Source organism: Hylaeus anthracinus, unplaced genomic scaffold (genome assembly GCF_026225885.1).
Source record: "Hylaeus anthracinus isolate JK02 unplaced genomic scaffold, UHH_iyHylAnth1.0_haploid 11997, whole genome shotgun sequence".
NCBI lineage: Eukaryota > Metazoa > Arthropoda > Insecta > Hymenoptera > Colletidae > Hylaeus > Hylaeus anthracinus.
Window position 1 is genome coordinate 1,813,545 of NW_026534344.1, and position 15,086 is coordinate 1,828,630.

Below are 15,086 nucleotides of genomic sequence, written 5' to 3' on the forward strand. Positions count from 1 at the left end.
AGAGAGAGAGAGAGAGAGAGAGAGAGAGAGAGAGAGAGAGAGAGAGAAGGCAAACTTCGAAGGTACCCGCGTCCACATCTACAAACATCGCGTGTACGCGATATTTGATGGAACTTTTATCACCCACGAAATTAAAAACAACGAAAGTTTACAGGAAACGCGTATTTCAGTCGTCGGAGATTGCGATCTCGATGTTTTCTGCTTGAACAGGTGCGGGATAAAATCGAGGAGGATAGCATTCGAGGGAATCGGGAATGCAACGAGATTGTTAGACAATGCTCGGTTTATTTAGGACACGGTCATTTCTGTGACTGCAACGAAATCGAGTTCGTCCGATGTTCGAGTCGAAATTAATTCACAGATGAAATCAAACGTGGACGAAGCGTCGACGGTGGGTTTGTTTAGGACACGGCCATTTCTGCGAGCGAAACGAAACGACGACTGGCGATCCGCCTGGATGGCTCCCCTGGTCGTCCAAGGTCCGCCATTTATTTGTCTTGCCTGGAATCCAGCAAACACTCGCCGCGCAATCAGGAGACGACAAAGCAACAACTATCGGGAGTCTGATGACTAGCGATTCGCGTGACGGTTCGTTAGTCGACGCGAGAACGGGTTTGCTGCGAATTTTCGACTCGTTCGCTGGGACTCGATAGTCGAATAATCAATTCTTGGAGGCAGAATCCATGGAGGAATTCGCGGGACGGAATGGAATTCCAGGGGAAAGCGAATACAGCAATTTGTAGAAGTCGAAGGACGTCGGGTGACGAATCGACTAAATTGTTTGAGCTAATGTGCGTGTCAGATAGAACACAGAAGGGTAGACGAATCGATTTATTAGAGGTTTGATGTATGACAAACGTGTTCTCGGTCGTTTTTAACACTAGGTTTCCGGAGATTTCTTACAAGATTTCTATTACTGAACACGTGTCGATTGCCACACGAATATTTGCGAACATTTCCGTGAAAATAAAATTTTGTCTGAATTTTGCCTTAAAGTCAGCATAAATGGTTGGTAAAACATATAATTATTACACTTTGTAATATAAGTATTAAACTTTGTTGTTTCGACGAAGATCTTTATCATAGAGTTGTTTTTGGAGACATTTCGATTACGTGGGTATAAAGTGTTTCCTTCCCTTGATAATCCACGCAATAAAAAAAATGCTACGAATCCCTCGGACCTACGGTTGCATCTCCGATGTCTGTGTCGCTGATAGGAAATCAGTCGACATTGAATTACCGTTTCCACGGGAATTAAGCTCGGGATACCTTCTCGAGGAAATCTCGTCTCACTCGTCATTTCATCGAGGGTGTGAGAGGGGGTTGGTTTTAATCCGAACCGGTAGACGCGGGGCGTCGTCGAGCTGCGCCCATCGCGGCGCGATAGCCCCCGTGAGGTGAGATCGTAAAAACTTTTAACGTAATAAAGGAACTTTCCGTGCTGTCTCGGTCCCACCCCTCCACACCCGACCACCCTCCGACTCTGGATGAAATTGCATTCGACCAAATGACCGAGCTCGAAGTGTCTTTAACAGGGTGCAACGGCGAGCACCTTCCGCAGCGAGTCGGTTCATTACCAGCGTCGCGACGCGATCTGCCGTCACGGAATATGACGTCGATTCCTCTCATGGCGAATGATAGAACGTTGGAAGAGGTTAGAATGGATCAGGGTGGACGCCATTGTTAATATAGGACAGGTGTAAATATACCGATTCGAGATAAAACCTTTCAAAAGTTACGAAATCTATTGTCATAAATTTCAAGTTGTGAATTTAAGGCCAAAGAAGTTGGAAACGTAGAAACGTTTTCATGCCTTCAAGCCTTTACGCGACAATATACACCTGAAAATGAACAAAGTAGCGAAAAGGCTGGCTTTTCCATGGAGTGAAATATTCAACGAAGAGAGGAAAATGGCCGCAGCGTGGCCACGCCGTTCAGGAACTGGGTCACGCAGGATTTTTCAGCGCTCGTTTCGATGTTACCAAGGCGAAAGGTACAAATTGCGGGAAACTTTTCACGGCCAGGGAAACGAGGGGAACGATATCCCTTCTCGCGGTCGAAACTTGGGCTGGTTCGCGTCGGTGCCAGATTGCGTGGCTTTCTGCTTTGATAAACTGTAATTTCGGTTCGCTCCCAGACGATCGAGGCCGTGGTTCCCGTCACGGGCAGACTTCCGCGCTGCCGTTGAACGCGGTGTGAATTTCGCAATTGCGACGAGCCCGACTTTCATGCGACAACTAATGGACTGAATAAACAACGAAACGAGAGTCCACCGTAAACCGAGCGGTTGAATAATCGAACCATCTGTTGATTTACGAGGGACGTTTGACGAATGAGAAATTCCGAAAAATGTGAAACTTTCCAGGGGTTGGAGCACGAGTGAACCTATTACGTATACTGGACCTTACGAATTTGTTGTTGGAAATACGCGCGAGCAAAACATATCGGTGTTCGAATGACGATGTGTTACAGATCGATGAAACATCGACGAGTTTGGAGAAGTAAGTCGAGAAAATCGACTTATCGTCAAACGCAACAGACTATCCAAACTTATCTCTTATGGTACCGAGTCCACGTAAATTAACATTTACTTCATTTTTCGTATCTAGAACTGAATTCCAACATTTGCAATCACACGAACATTTACGAGCATGGGTAAGCGCCCAAATCGCCTTAGAACTTGGTGCAATTTTTTCCCCAGATACTAATTAAGTAGTAACGAACCCGAAACGAGCAGACATCCCTCGTAATTGGCTTAAGCACGACACAATGCTACTTTGTCACGCGAAATACTTGAACTGGTAACAATCCCGAGAGAAAAGCTCCTTGCACAATGGTGCATTTTAAAGCGGAGCAACAATGTCAGCCCGAATCCTACACCCGACGTTTAAATCTGAGAACGACAGGCATTATTTCACGCGTTGCTCGTGACAGTGAATTTGGTCAAACATTCTTTCCAAACAATCTGTTCGGCTTAGACGCGAAACATTTATTTTACACTCTTGGTGTGCTATTATTACAAGCACACACGTTTGTTTTTATCTTGCGCTCGCGTTCCAAGAAAGAAATCGTTTCCAGCCACGAGCCTGGCGCGAAGGAGCATCAAAATTTCGTGACGACCAGACGCGTTCCTTCGAGGCATTGTTCCCTCCGTCGTGTCGTAAATTAAGTATGATTCATGGCACGGTAACCCGCGTTAAAAAGTTCCCCCGCAGATAAGAAAGATAAAGCGCGAATGGAACCGTTCTTTCGCGGACCTTAAATCAGTAAAGGTTCAACTTTTTCGCGTACACGGCAAGGACGGCGAAAAAGTTTTCGCTCACGAGAATCCGCGAGGCTCGTTCAACAACTTCCCCATCGATTCATCGCGCCAGGCACTCGCCGACCCGTGCACCGACGCCATTAAAGGCACCTCCGTGGCGAAGGGTCAAACGTGGCCCTAAACCAAATTCGACTTGGATTGCAAAGAAAACGAAAGAAACTTGTGCCAAATTTCAATCCTATACGAAAAATATTACGTGAAAAACTTTGACGAAAGAATATGTGCTTAGGTTGTGTTAGAATATTCAAAGCTTCGTATGTTCTATAAGATTCCTAGTCTGTTCCGAAAGGTTTCTATCCTATAACGCTACCAGAACAATTTCTTTAAGAATAAATATACTTTACCACGGCTTTCCAATTTTTATTTTCGCTCGTGACGCGTGGGAGAGGGAACAGTAATTACACGATCGCAAACAGAGGAGATAATACGCGATACTTGAGTTGAATTCTGTGTTTAATTAGGCCACTTAATGCGCTCCGTAACTCCTACGTAGCAAGTTCGGGCAGATACCTCGTTAGATTTAATTAGTTCTGCTCGTTTTCTGACAAACGTAACCGTTCCCGGCGCGGGTATCGTTCTTTCGTTAACGTTGCTCGGCAACGCCGAAATTTTATGAAAGACAAACTGCGTCTGAAGACGGCCGGGCTCGCCTTGCCAATTATTGGCGCCTTAATTAGTTTCGAAATTGCGTTGGGTGTAGATATCAAGGCAATGTTACCGTACAGAGAGCTAAGCGAGTCGAACGTATCATCTTCAAAATAATTTCATGCACGCGATAAGAATTAATGCTCGTAGATGACCCATTAGCGACCACTCGCATGTGTACATAGAAATATCTATTTGCATAAAAGTAATTCTTCTACAGTCGTTAACGGGGTCGGTCACCTTTCAGATAAAGTAATCTCGATGATTAGCACCATTATCATTTCTAACCGAGTGCCAAGAGGTTAAGAATATTCAACGTTATTATTTATCGTACGTTTGGAGGTGTTCTTCCTAAACTGGAATGAGTCACAGCGAATGGAGTGAAACGATCGTTCGGACGCTAGTAAAAAATTCTTTTATACGCGCTATCGCATTATCAGCGAGCTGACACGCGAAGAGAGCGACGCTGTTTCGCGTGGAAATTAACGGGATGCTTCCACTACCGGCGCGTTCACTCAGGAAGTAGTGCATAAAACGTAACTCTATACTTGCACCGGGGTTCCATCGGCGGTGCAACACTCCGCGCTACATAATATCACAATCACAATGCAGCCTGTTTGTAAACACGCGCAAAACTTTCAGCCTGGCGCATAAACCTGCCATAATAACGCATTGTTGAGCAGCGCGATAAAGAGAACGCGCAAGGAGGAAAAAAGATAGACACACCGTTGCATGTTAAAAGAGAAGCGAATAAATTATGGCCGCTGTTCTCCTTTCGCTAAAGTACGAAACAAAATACTTTGGCGAGGGAAACGAGTCGACTCGATCGTCGAGGTGTTTAATTTATTCCGAGTTTACTTTTTAAGAATTTTCTGCAGGCACTGAGAATATTATTTTGAAGAGAAAATATTTTTTAAGCATTCCCTTCCTTGCAAGGTTTTAAGATTAATTTCATCAACGAACGCAGAAATTATTTAGCTACGTAAAAGAGTGGGGAGACACGTACGCAAGTAACAAGATGTAATACATGTAATCGCTAAAAATGTCGTCGAACCATGCTGCAAAAGCATTGTCCCTTATTTCCAGTGCGTCGCGGCGCCGACTCTAGCGGCCAACAAAAGAACCACGAAACCGACGTCGACAACCGAAAATCCAGCACGCGAAGAACTCCTTTTTATTTGCCCAGGCGGATACTTTTGTTTCGCTCGGTTTAATGGCCGTGAATTTTCAGAATATCTCCCCGGGGCTTCCTCAAAATGAATTTCGCTCGGCGAAACGACGGTGCATCGACCCCTTCGTTCCCCGACGATCGATACGCAGCAACTATTCGCCACACGGGAAACCAGACGCACGAAAAGGCTCGCCCGGGAGATTTCAATTTTTATCCAGCCGCTGTAAACCCATGAAAATTGTTTACATCCACGCGGAACACGCCAAGCCGCTCGAACGAACCGTCCGCCACCCCCGCGTCTTCCGCCCGCTGATTTCCAACGACCAGAAACGCCAGCGTTGGCAAAACCGTAGATGGACGTCCAGGTTTCGTGGAAACGACGATTTTCCTTCGAGGTCGCTGTCGAACGCGGGGGTTGCTGCTGCGTGGACGGTGCAAAGCGATTTTTTTTTTTTTGGGGGGGTGAATGGTCGATGGGCTTGTGGATGTTTATTTGACTAGTTGGTGGAGTGATTTTCAATTTTTTGGAGAATGTATTCCTCAAATTGAGCATAGCGAGTATCGACACTAACGTAGCACATTAATAGACTTTAATAGGTGGACGTTAGAATAATTAAAAGGTTAGGCAGCCGAAGTGTCGAGTACATGCTCTGGTCTATAATGTTTGAAATTTCATTTACAAAGATTTCATAATAAGAAATTTAATATCGTCAAATATCAAATCGTTCTCGTTTCGACGACTTTTTGCTTTAACCAATTTTCAGAAACTGATATCTCTTCTTTGCTACATGCGATCTGCTTCCAATAGTGGGATATGCCAAAGCCCCGACTATGTACCTGTTGATGCGGACTGGCATCGTTCCGATTCCTACCATCGATAGCGGTTTTTTCTCGCCTGCAATTTCTTTTTAAATTCTCTCCAAAAAAAAAAAAAAACCATTCTAGAATAGTCACAACGTGGCCCAGAGGGTCTTGAAACGCGTGTTTATTTGAACATGAATGTATCAAAATTACGAACGACGCGATATATGTAATCTTATTCGAATTTCAGGTCGAGGATCAAGGAGTTTCCACTTGGCTGAGAACGAGGAAAAATAAGGACCAACCGAGAGGGGGAGAAATTGGAAGGTATCACGGTGATTACCTTCGAACGATCCACCGTTTACTCTGACAGCGTCATCGAAGGAAAGAAGCGGGTGGTTCGCCCTCTCCGGTTAAAAAATTAATTCGTTGATACTTTCGGTTTTTTTCTTTCTGACGGGAGGATTCCGTAGAAAATTTTTTCCCTTCGCCTTTGGAGTCTTCGAAAAGGGGAAAATGGAAAACGGGGGAGGGCTACTCTGGAGAATTGATTCGAGTGCATGCTTCAGCGTAATATTGTTACCAATGACGGCCTCTACGATTAAGAATAGGCTTCCAATTTACTCAGCTGCGATGAAACAACTATTCTATCGAGAGTTAAGAGATATTCCGATTCGAGGGTTGGTAGGATGTCTGACCTTCCGCATTTTTAACAAATTTTTCACGTACGCGAGTTTGCTGGAAACAGGGGGTGGAAAAAAAAAGAAGAAAGACGATCTAACCGTTTACATTTAAGCCGAATACAGAACGTAGATGGTGAGGATCGTGCGCAAATGGTGGTAGCAGGAGACCACCGACAAAAGATCGACCACGTATACACGGGAAGGACCTTTCTGGCACGGCTCCTGCTCATATTTCAGGATCCCTTTCTGCTGGTGCACCCTGAAAGGGGGCCCTCCCCGAGCCACCCCCTCGGTCCCACGAAAACGAGGACAAAGAGCCATTTTTCCGTAACGCGATATGTCACGTTGCCTCGTGCGGGGGTGGCTGTGGATAGTCGACACGGGGGACGAAAGGGGAACGAAAGGAGGCTTTTCTGTGTCACCGATTTAATCCCGCCGCGGGATTCTACTTTCCTCTCGCTGCTGCAGAATATCTCCTTAAAGGAGAGCGAGGGGGGGGGGGGGGGGGCGAGGATTTGCGGGCATTAAGGGTTGTGAGCTTTTCACGAGCTTTTAAACTCCGTGCCCTCCCTTACCGATAATAACGCCACGGTGTTTTTCGTCCTCCCTGTCTACGCCCGCCCTTCCCCCACCCCCATCTTTCTCGTAAACCCTTAGAGGAAAGGGGGTCTCGTCTTCGTTGCGACTTCTGCGAGCTCCAGTTGCTGGAATTTTATCCTCTTTCTCGAATAAAAATTAATAAATTCAACACATTCACAGTAATCTCACTGGTTGCCTGGTGAACGAGATAAAGTAAGAAAATGATATACAATTTTCACGTACAGCGTTGAAAACGACTGGAACCAACCAGGCCCAATTGAGACGACGCCGTGCTGGTTTGAACGCCAGCGTGGCTCGGCGCTCAGTGCCGAGGAAAAGTACGTTTATACGATCCAACGTGGACACGATGGAGCCCCTGGACCGTTTACGACTCTCCCATTGGTCACGGATATGATATATGATCGAACGCGCACCATCGCTGGTAGCGTTGGTTCCGCGTATGGGTAACCGGGGACAGGCTACATCCGCATTTATCTTCGTCAGGAGTGGTCAGGGATGGGCAAAGCTCTCGCCTAGATAACAATTTTGAATAACGAACGAAAGATAAACAACGTTTGAGCTGTTATTTACTGGATAAAAATTGCTATATGGAGGACGAGACGAAATTAGAATTCACGTTTGATACTTGAAAGCTTGATAAATAAACGTTGAACCTTTGAAAACTCAGCTATTATGAAAATAATCCAACACAAACGTCCAAGATTCGTTTCACATCATATTGAATCGCCAATACAATACGAGAGTCATAAATGTTTAAAAATTAATTTAAATTTGATATACCGTCCCAGACGAAACAAACACAAGGAATATTTTGAATAGCTATCACTGTCTTGGAGCACCCCGTTGCTTTCGTTGCTCCTGCGAGATTTATAATTTACCAGGTCGTACGAAGACAACGTAACCAAAGTGAAAGACGGCGCGATGTACGGTCGAATGTTCCACGGGAACGTTTTAATATTCTTCCAGACGGAAAGCTTTTACAGGGATAATATATTGAGTGGAAAACGTTTCAATAAAACTGCTTAGCGGCGTGCGTAAGCATCCGAGTCGAAGAGAATTTAATCAAGTGTATTCTTAATATTTTCGAGCTTTTTCCTAAGGATATCATTCATGTCGCGGGAGCTTCGCTAAGAAAACGAACGATAAAGGACACTTTACAATATCGCAGGAATAAAGGAGATGCATGAGAAGTCTTATTAAGCTTCTACGTAAACGTGGATCCTTGAATTCTGTTCAAAATTAGAGGTTCCTGCTGATATTTTAAGTAAGTACAAAACTCTGCAGGCTACTAATTTCATTTTATCGATCGTAGAAATTCGAAGCCTTGTTTTCTTTACGGTAACAAGGTTCGAAACGTATACGCGACTAGAAAAGTATCGTAGTAGAATTTGAAAAAATTTCTTGGTACGGAGCATCTACATATAACGAGTAGCACGCTTCTATCAATTCCGCCACGTTCCTGATTGGAAGCTATAGGTATAGTCGACCACGGAGGATTACCACCGTTGAGATATTAAAGGGTTGTGTACGTAGTTACGGGTCGTTAACCTCGACAAGCAGATTCAATTATTCTCCCATCATAATAATTGACACATTTCGTACCGGCTCCTAATAGATGTATTTATTAGCCTATTAGCCCGACAACGATAATAATACACCCTTCCGCAGAGTGGCCATTAAAGCAATTTCGCAATTTCAATCGAGACACGAGGACGTTCTTTTCACCTGGACGAACGAATAAATTGCGTTTAAGCCGACGTCGATCACGGTGATCGACGCACGACGGTTACTTAGGATTCTTTTTCCTCTCGTTGGACACGTTTTATGGCGTTTGTGTAACAGGGAGAGTAAAACTGGTTCCATTTTGTAAATTAATTCCTCTTGAACAGTCTTTTCTATTTTTTAAAGAATACACAAAGATAACTTTCTATCAAATTCTGTAGATTAATCAATGCCTCATGAATTCTTACCGAAGAAAATCCAAACAAATGTTTTACGCGTGTAAAAAAAGTGAAATGAATTTTGCCATGAGAATAGAAATATTCATTTCTTTCTCTTCACTTACGATTAGACTACGATCGCGAACCACGTTCGAGTGACTCACCCCTTAGAATTTCCAACAAAAATCGTTCCACAGTCAAACGGTTAACTATCGACGACCCCGGGAAAAAACGGAACGTCCGACTGATTCGTGTGGATCGATTCGAGCATTAAATCCACCTGTGCGTCGTCAGCGTTAGGAAACCCGTGGATCGATGCTGAGCCCCGCGCGTCCTTTGTCGAGGAATGGCAGGATCCATCCCCCTGGAGGGGTTGCCGCGGGTCCCGAAAATCTTCCAAGGGATTGTGTATGTGTTCACGGGCCATTAGTCCCGACAAGCACATCCTATTACGTCCGTGCCACGGATATTCGCGGAGGAAACGAGGAATGCTCGCCCCGACGAAATCCCAGCCGCGCCCAACTTTTCCAAAAGGGCTTAAGGACGCCCGCAATCGACTTTCCAAGACGATGGAAAGCCGATACCGTCCGACTACTTTCGCCAAACTAACGTCTAACGATCCATTGACCCCTGTGCTTATCCGCTCCTGACGCGCGCGAGACCTGTCTTCGCCCTTTTCCAACCCTTTTCCAGCCCTTTTCCAATGGGGTGACCGGTGAAATAAATCGACAAAGTGGGCCTTTTTCAGGTAAATCTAAATATGAAATGGAGAACAGAAAATACGTAATTGTTTACTGATCGAAGTAGTGGATAGTAGGTGTTGAATGGCTGGACGGTTACCATTGAATTTCGAAGAATAATTTCAAATTTGCCATCGTAACGCAAAGTGGAGGAGAATGAGTTTCTACTTTAGAACGCGATCAGACCGGCAGACTTGGCGACTCGCCAAGAGGAAAATTTCCGATTAACGCGATAATGGTATTGACATAACCAACTGAAATATTAATTCGCCGGATCGGAGATTCCACGTTGTATGTGGAAACTTCTCACAAATAATCCTGGATCCTTCTCGATCCAGAATGAATTTCAAAAGACTATCGCAAGCAACTCCAGGGCTCAGTTATGGAAGGAAATATTTGACAAAATATGCAAGAGTATGTGTGTCCTTTAAAATGTACTAAACATATTGTAAGAAGCAGTTCTCTGCGATTATCCATCTAATTTTGCTTTGTTTCCAGCATGGCCGCGACAAAGAGCGAGTTTTCCAGCTTCTGTCGCTTTATCGCGAAAAACGCGACTCTTCTTTCGTGATTCGACGAGAAACGATTTTTCTTCGCGTTGAAAGGAAGAAAGCGGATCGATGGTCGGAAGGAGACGCCAGTCTAATCTCGAGCACGAACCGTAACAAGTCGCCAAGGGAGTTCGCGTCAAATTTTACCTTTTTCACCCTCGAGCCAGCAAAATACAAAGATAATCCCGCGGATCTGGCCCGTTGACGGTGAAATAACACGAATATCAGCAAGAAAAGCTCCATTCACCGATGCGACATCGTGAAATTCCAATTTTTATTCGCCTCACGAACGAGGCGAGCTTGTCCACTGGTTATTGATTTCAATCTAGACACCTGGCCGAAAAGAAACAGAGTACAACGTCGTCTCGCAGCCCTTGCCCATCGAGGGCGCTGCTTTTTTCGAGTTTTCCCCCAAGGCTCGATGGAAACCCGCTAAGCAGCCAAATCTGCTCTCAATATTTCATTTCGGACCCTGGCGAGGAAAGAAGGAGGACGAGAGATGCTGACTAAGGCCTCCACCCCCTCGCGTCCTCTATCTAATCTCTTTTAGTCGAGCCATCAACCCTCTGTTCATCATCCTCCGCCACGTCCGCGAACAATGAGTCCAACCGGTTTACCCCAGGAAAAATTCTTCCTCGGGTTCACGCTGGGAAACTTTATTTCTAATTACGAAACATTTTTCCGTCTAAATATTCCGTGCTCCTTGGTACGTAAACAAGCTCTCTGTAACGACCATTTTATATTTTATAATTTCTCGCTATAGGACGAACGTCAAAAGTTCGTGCTCATTATCTGTAGATACATTTCGAACCGATCCTCTGGGTTCAGAAGAATTTTCTTTAATTCCTAATCTTATCTTCCGAGGAATATTTTCGACGAGAATACCGTCCAGTTCATATCGCCTCGTGTCTTCCGAGCAATATTGTCATCGGGTACAGGTTGAATATGAAAGGTATCACCTGAATGGCTCGGAAAGCGTCGAGACGAACGCAAATCGATATTTCTCGTTCGACCAACAGGCACGAGGATCGGTATCGTCGCGAGTACGAGACTCGTGTCAACAGGAAGTGTCGTCTCTCGACAAACAACGTGGCGTGTTTCCGTGGCAGAAATAAAACTTCCACGCCCGGGGAAGGAGTGGGAGGAAGGCCGTGGTAAGCCTTCGATTCGCAAAGCTCGTTCAAACTCTTAAAAGCTTCGCGTCCCGCGACGTTCTCGTCGGTAAACAATCGCCTTGCCAGCAAGGGAATTTATTTTACTTATCGAACCGACTTTATTCGACCGCTTCAGACCTGGTACAGCTCGCGACACGCGTGAACTTGAATAAAAAGCACGTTGGGTTACGCTCAGATGAGCTTTTGGGCTCAAAGTAAGTCGCTAAAACATCACTGTAATTAAATTTCATGAATCGGAACCAACTCGAGACACGAGAAGTGTAATCGTTTTATTGTAAACGAAAATTCACGTGAAAGGGGATTAAAAATTAAAAGCAGAGCTCTGACTCTAACTGGACCGTAAGAAGCAAATAATTTACGTTGGCTAGTAATTCGAAGCAAGCTACAGTGCCTGAAACCCTGCTTTTTAATGACAGGATCTATTATTCGAGAACGGGGCGAATCGTACAATAACGCTGGCAACAAGGTAAACAAAAGATCAGAGGTAATTCACGCCAGGAGGGGTGGCTGATCGACGAGCCCGCACTTTCGTCGATTCGAGGGCGCACAGCGGAGTCCAAGTGGGGAACGTAAGGATACGGGATGGTAAGAAGTCTGATTCCGACGTTCTGAATGGGAAAGCAGCCAGTTGAAATATGAAGTGCTTACACGCGGGCTTTGCCTGCATAATGGCTCGTTTGCGCGGGAAATGGCTGCAATTTCGAGGGGGATTGCGGGGCCCGGGTAATCTGAAAATAAAATCTTGCGAATTCTCGACTAGCGTTGGACCCGATGGGCGAGAGGATGGAAACACGGAGAGAAAGCTTTGTATCGTCGAAGGATTAAACCGTGAATCGCGTATTCGTGCTTCGTCCGGAGGAGCTAAAGCTCCTGCGCCAGTGGTGTGCAATCTTTCTCGACGTCGGGTTGAAAAGGTCTGAATTTGAAATGCAAACTTTAATTTAAGTATACTTGTCTCATTCCAAGGAACGCTATACGAGTCTATATTATGTGAATTCAGAACACGTGACGAATACCACTTAACAATCGTGTAAAACTATCAATTTAGGATTCCCAATTCAAGAGAGAAATAGTCACAGCACCTTTTGGAGAATAATGCAAATTTTAATCCGATTAAAAAGTGTAAAAGAGGCCCGCGGACCAATTTCTCTAAACATCGTGCCCCAATTATGAGATTTAAACTCGATTTAAAAGTCGTCCGTGGCTCTCACAGTTTTTAACGTGCTTTTAACTTAACTACGTTGGCAGTACTTTGCGCACCACTGTCGTGCACGGTCGCTGGCTGGAAAACTACGACGAACACGGCGTAATTCGCGGCACGGTTCGTCAACAGAATTTCATTTCGCGACCGTTCCATAAATTCTCTTTCATCCCAGATTTTTCGCGACCATCCGCTGCGCTTCGCTCCTTTGAGGAATTATCGAGCCGAGTCTCTTGCGCGTATCGTCCGTGCAACTGGAATTGAATCGGAAATGTTCGCTGACCAACGGTGAGCAACTCCTCGATGCTTTCAATTTAGCGACTAATAAAAATATCATTTTTACGGAGACAAAATTAAAGCATTTCGCGCTCTCTTGTGCGCCGTTGTAAATAAATAGAAAATACAAAGTTGGAGCGTACTTCAAAGAGGGCCAACGAAGTTTTTAACGAAGGAAATATAGTAATTGTCGGAAATGGCGCTGGTTACATATGCAAGAACAATTTGACCCTGTCGCAACAGCGTGTAGAAAGGTGAATAAAGAATCGCGCGAAATTTTCCCACCGGCCGAACAGAATAATGAAATCTAAATTAATTTATTGGTTTCGAGGCACCATCAAAGGGGAATTTTATTTACATTCGTGGCGTATGCTCGTTCGCTACGGTCGCGTTAATTACTCGGTCGAAGGGAAACGCACTCGATAACGCGGAACAGCGTTTCCCATTACGCGAGGCTATGCAATGAACAGGTCTCCGTTTTGTGGAAAACGCGTTCGATTGTGTGTACGAGTATTTGGATTCAATTAGCTCCACGTGCGGCTGAAACTTTGCGCAGCTTTCAGAAAACGACAGCTACCGGAGGGGAACAGAGAGGGAACGGAGATAAATAAGAACGGTTGCGAACAGGGGTTGACAGAGACAAAGATGAAAGGGTCATTCCACCCCGAATCGATCATCTTCCGCGATCGATGTCGGGGATTTCGGTGAAAATGAAACATGATGCAGCGTCCGCGAAAAATTGGGGTTGGCTACCGGTCATCGTTTCGCTGATTTCGGAATTAAGAGCGTAATTGCAAGTGAATCTTTTGGATTTCTATCATTAATTTGGTTACCTAAAAATTATGAAATTGTATAAGAACTATGAAATGAAATAGAATTGTAATAATTTAAACTAAAATAAGTAGAAATAGTAAGATAAAAAAAATGAAATAGATTGTAAGGCTTCAGGTGGAGTGTAACAAAAGTCTGCTTTTGAATTAGAGTAATTCCAGGCAACCCCGGGAGCGCTCGTTCCTCCTTCTCCTCCTCTCGTTATCGTCTTACCGTTAGCAGAGAAACCTTTTCGGATCGGTGCAAAGACGGGATTGCACGATGAAATCAGTCCAATTGCTTACCTGAAACAGAAAGAGACGACGAGTTAGCAGAGAAACGGTTAAAAACACCGCGGTAATCGCGTGATAAATAGCAGGTTTAATCGACGCTGTAAATTTCTAGGGCGTCGCAATTAGCCAGAAAGGTGTCCGCGCGTTCAGACGTTGATTTCCCGAGGAAACGCGGCCTCTGCTTCTCCCTTTTGGCAATGATCCAGGTACGTAAAACGGATATCTAGTCGCGGGAACCGCGGGTCTTGCGATCCTGAGAAAGATTGCACTTGGGATAGGACGATTGAACAATCGAACAATAAGGAATTCGTTAGAGACGTCGGGATTCGCGTCGCTCGGGGATCAAGATGACGCCAGGAGTGGAATAATGGTTGCGTATCTCTATCATAACTTTTGGGGGAGCCGTAGTTGCGCGTAGTTAACCGTGGACAAAGTTAGACGCGTTTCAAGACCCGAAGTTCGCGTTGAATAATAGATATAAGCCAGTGTTTCTCAGACCTTCTCGTAAACGTCCTCGATAAAGGAAAACTTTTGTTCCTCGATGTTTTCTTGGAAAATCATGTGCAGAGAATTGCTATCCGAGTTGAATTAGTTCATTCTTAAAGTGAAACTTTGTGTAAACATGGCGAGGACATTTAACGATCCAGAATGTCTCTTTGATTGAACAGTAACAGAGGTATTCGAATCAAGAATTGACGAGATCAGCTCTCGTGGCGTGTCACTTACACGTTTCGTCCCACTGCTCGTCACTTTTATTCCCTCGAGTATCGCGAGGGGTTATGGCAGCATCCAATTTTCGAACGCGCAAACTCAATTAGCAGGCGAAGACGCGCCGAAGTTTTAATTGCATCTCGCATCAGCGGCGGGAATCGTGCGAA

The 15,086-nt window shown here is 44.9% G+C and overlaps 1 protein-coding gene across 1 annotated transcript in view; it reads right to left on the reverse strand.

Moving 5' to 3' along the window:
• LOC128889555 (zinc finger SWIM domain-containing protein 8 homolog) overlaps positions 1-15,086 on the reverse strand; it is a 79,028-nt gene that overhangs the window by 23,556 nt on the left and 40,386 nt on the right. The window lies entirely within an intron of this gene.